The sequence below is a fragment of the Callorhinchus milii genome, unplaced genomic scaffold (genome assembly GCF_018977255.1).
Source record: "Callorhinchus milii isolate IMCB2004 unplaced genomic scaffold, IMCB_Cmil_1.0 Scaffold4, whole genome shotgun sequence".
NCBI lineage: Eukaryota > Metazoa > Chordata > Chondrichthyes > Chimaeriformes > Callorhinchidae > Callorhinchus > Callorhinchus milii.
Genome location: NW_024704745.1, coordinates 24,069,902 through 24,074,517, shown reverse-complemented (window position 1 = coordinate 24,074,517; position 4,616 = coordinate 24,069,902).

The window sequence follows — 4,616 nt, the reverse complement described above, 5'->3', positions numbered from 1 at the left end:
TTCATTTCAGGACTAATCATTTCCATAATTTAAGTTAAATCCAATTTAAACTTTAGTCTCCTAAAAATTAAATAAGAGTATACTGTACTATTTTAAAAAGCAAGTCACATTACCAGGGTCCCTTTTTAATAAATCAACCACTTAAAAATAATTAGCAAGACCTTATCCCATCATTTGTTGATTTTTTATAAAATATAAAAATAATTGGGGAAATTGCTTGGAAGAATCTCCATGTCCATTGATTTAAAGAATCTTAATTTACGTACATATAATTTAAGCTCAAGTTCTCTGACCTTCAACTGTTGTTATCAGTTTCAGTAAATTGTCCAAAACAGTATCCCAAATGATATAGAGATATTATCTTCCAAAGAATAGTAAAAATCAAATAAATGATAATATTACAACAATTGTAACACAAGAAAACGGTAAAGGAGAAAAGGCTTAGCCTGTCAACCACACTGCTTCCACAGACCACTTACAATTCACCCTATTCACACTCACTTAAATTTCCCAAGGCAAAAGTTTGCAAGTTAATTCCCTCATCCCTAAATTAGTCGAGCAAAATTCCAGAAATCTTCAAAATCTCCAAATTCCATCAATCAGCCCTATGCTCTATATCCCCCCAGATAAAACATCATTCCTCTCCCTCTTACATCCCAAAGGTTACGTTTATTATTTTAAAATTGAGCCCTGATGGTGCAACAAACATTTTTAAAAAATTAAATCTAATTCTCAGAAAATCAAACAGAATTACACCCTGTTCACAGTCATACATAGTTTAAATCAATCATTATTAGTGGACTTCTACTTTATATTTAAAATGGCAGAGAAAAACAGACAAGCTTTAGTTGTGTGTTTTGTGGGCTGTTGCCTTGGGATTGTTTTTAAAATCTGATGGGACTCCACTTTGTAACAAATGAAGAAAGCACTTTCTTTAGTTAGCTGGCAATCTGACATATGGAGAAACCCATTGGCATGCTTAAGGCTCCAAAAACACACGTTTGCTAGTGCTGGAATGTTATTGAAGACAAACGTCACAGGTATCAGAAGCCGAGTGGGAAGAATCCTATCTCCCATGTCCAAATCCTATTTATGAATCAGGCAGGGTGGTCAATCAACAGGTGTCCCAAACAAACCAGAACTGTTATCTCAGGTATTATTGGATCATCAAATCCACCAGAGAGGTGACTGAACACTGCTCTTCCTTTGTAAGACCTGTCACCATGGAGTCAATTTTATTCCAGTGAGAAATTATTTACCTCTTTCCACCCCTCCCCGTACATCAATTATAATATATCAACTGAAAAAGGTTCTAACATTTCTATTTGTAAATTTAATCGTAAACACCAAATATTTTCCTTTCAGTTTTGGTTATATATAAACAGTATATACTGACTGATCACTTTATTTTCTTGCATGTAGTTACTGCTCATAACTTAACAAACCCAATAATGATTGTCTCACAATCATTGGTCTTAAAGTGGGGACACCGGAACACATAAGCTGCATGAAGTTTCCTGGTCATTGATACCCACCACAATAACTAACACAGGCCAAACAAAGTGTACATGGAATAAAATGTTTCACCTGCTCCCCATGCAACTGAAGACACATGCCACAGAATACTGAAATACCTATTCCACCTAACCACCAAAAGCATCCACAATCCACTATGTATGATACCTACTGTATATGCAGGATGTTCACCATTAAATCATTATATGATAATAAACAGTAACTTAGCCATAATAATAAATGGACCTCGCCCCAAACTGCATTGTATCCAATCCAATTTCAAGGCAGTAATCTCATTTTGAGGTTCAGGTGATTGTTATAAATTGTAAAATTGAAGCTCATGTTTTGACATTAGCTATGAGATTATTGCCTTATAATCACTTAGTTATACAGTAAATTCCAATAAAGACAATTTCTGAAAATCTAGCAGTCTTTCTTTTTAGAAGAGAATATTTTTAACAATATGAACAAACCATTTGTGTTTTTTTTAAAAAGCTCCTATGTACTGCACAATACATTACATTAGGCTAACAAATGGAGGTAGCTGTAACTTTGCACTCACTAAATGTTAACTACTGAATACATGCTCAATAAACAGGTAGAAGGTAAAATGTTATTTCTGTTTTTGATCATGCTTAATTTATCTTAACATGTATTATGTTATAATCTATACCAGAAGGTTTGAAATAAGAACAAATGCAATCTGTTTAGCAGAGACGTAAAATGAATTAAGCTAGTCTGATAGGGCGATATGCAAAATAATTTAATAATTTAAAATGTATGTGGGAACAAGAGTGATATTCTCCCCAGTTGATAGAAGAGAGCAAATTCTACCACGAGAGATTGGAATTCTATTTGCATGCATTATTCAGGGGTCCCGAGCATTTCCTACTCTACACAGTTACCAGAATTACCTGAGTAAAAGTTTGGAGAACAGTTTATTTGTCACAGCCTATTTTAAAACTCTTTTGACATTTATATTTTTGGCTCAATTTCTTTGCATTCATCAGATGGGATATCAATGTTGAGTGGAAATATAGTTCTACTTTTTGCACCAAGTGTTATTACGAATACTGTTGGGTCAGATACTGAGTAAACTCTCAACTCAATCTAAAGATGTGCTTACCTTAAAACTCAGAAGAACACCAGCTACATTTTCCATAATGGGCATTTTTGTGGTCTCGGGGAATGAGACTAACAATCTAGTAAATTGGGTAGATTCATGAAAACTATGAATTTATAGATACAGTAATGCTCCCTTTGCAGCCAACAAAGATGACATGATCATCTCACCATTCTGGGCTAGATTTGAGAGGAGAAAATAGAATATGCCAATTCAATGAATGGCTGTTCCCTATCTTAAATATCTCACTCTTTGATTTAGCAGCACTAGAACTATTTTCAAAAATATAAATGCATATGAAATAGTCAACGCTGAGAAGTAATTCAAGCAAGGCCTGTCCCCCTCACCAGTAAGATTAAATGCAGAAAAAGTTATTTTTTTGTATTCTTCTTCTAATATATAAAGTGCCAATGAATCTACAACAACAAATTACATTTGTATAGCGCCTTTCACGACGGGAGGACATTCCAAGGTGCTGGACAGTCAGGGATTTAGATCAGGATGGTGCCTGAAGGCTAGGTTGAAGCGGAGGGTCTTGAGACGTGCCTTGAAGGAGGCAAGGGAGGGAGAAAGGCGAAAGGACTGTGTGATGGATTTCCAAAGGGTGGGGCCAGGGGATCGTGGAGCAGGCCGGAGCCTGCTGAGCAGGGGAGTGGATTGGTTGATGCGGGGTTAGCAGGTCACAGAGGTAGAAAGGAGCAAGGCCATGGAGGCCCTTGAAGGCGAAGGCTGGGGGATGGGGAGCCAGTGGTCATAGGTGGGCAAAATAGTGATAGGGCAGTAAATGGAGAGCAGGGGTGAGTCCAGGGAAGGTTTTTTGAGGATGGGGTGATGACGGCTGTATTTAATGGGATGGGAACGGTGCCAGTGGCCAAGGAGAGATTGATGATATCTGTGAGTAATAATAATATTAGTAGAAGGGCAAGGAGGTGGAGCTGGGAGGTAAGAAGAAGGGTAGGGATGGGGTCAAGGGAGCAGGTGGTGGTTTTCATATGGGTCACAATAGTGGTGAGAGAGGGGGGAGACAAGTTCAAAGGTGTGGGGGGAGGGATGGGTAGGGGCCGGAGTGTGAGGGGAAGGTGTATAGCTGATCCCCTCGATTTTGGTCTTGAGGAATCTAGAAGATGAAATTAGCTTCATGACAAGATTATTAAAATGTATGGGAATTGGTTCCATATATGCGCAGAACTTCTAACTTTTTTTCTCTGCTTAAAAGAAAATTCAATGGGGTAGACAAAATCCTATGGAGTGAGGTGAAAACTACTTCACATAAAGACTGGGGAGATATTGATGCACCTCTCAGTCCCAACCAAAATTTAAATAATTCTAAAATAAGATTTTCTCCTTGTTTTTACCCACACTAGTTACATTTACTGCCACTCAGCCATGAAATATATTACAAACTCAAGTATCCTTCACATATTATTCACTAAATTACCTAGAAGCATCCAAGTCTTGTAAAATTAGGATATTACAAAATGAAGTTGATTGTCTAAGTAACCAAATTTATGCAAGGAAATTTGATCTCATGAGCATAAGAGGTTATCCTATCAACAAAATGATACTACACTTTTCTAAAATGGTCCTACTTTTGGGACAAGAATGAAAGTGTTGAAATTTAAAGAATAACACTTCTTCCTCTTATGATTTAGTCTGTTGCACAAGCAAAGTAATGATCAAGTTGCTGATTACAAAACAAAATTAGAACCTTGGACTGAAAAAAATGGTTAACAATGTTAAATCCAACAATTCTTTGTTGTTGCTATTTTTCTAGCAAATATTTACATTGTTAGTACTTATTCAATCCTATGAACAGATCTGTAACTGTTAGTATTATATTGCAAGCCTATGATTGGTATAGTTTATACCAAGATATAGTATGTATGAGACTTGTTTTCCCTTTTTTTTGAAAATTCTATCCTGTGAAAAGCACACAATCGAAAGCATTCATTTTCATAAGTCAGATACTGTTGTAATG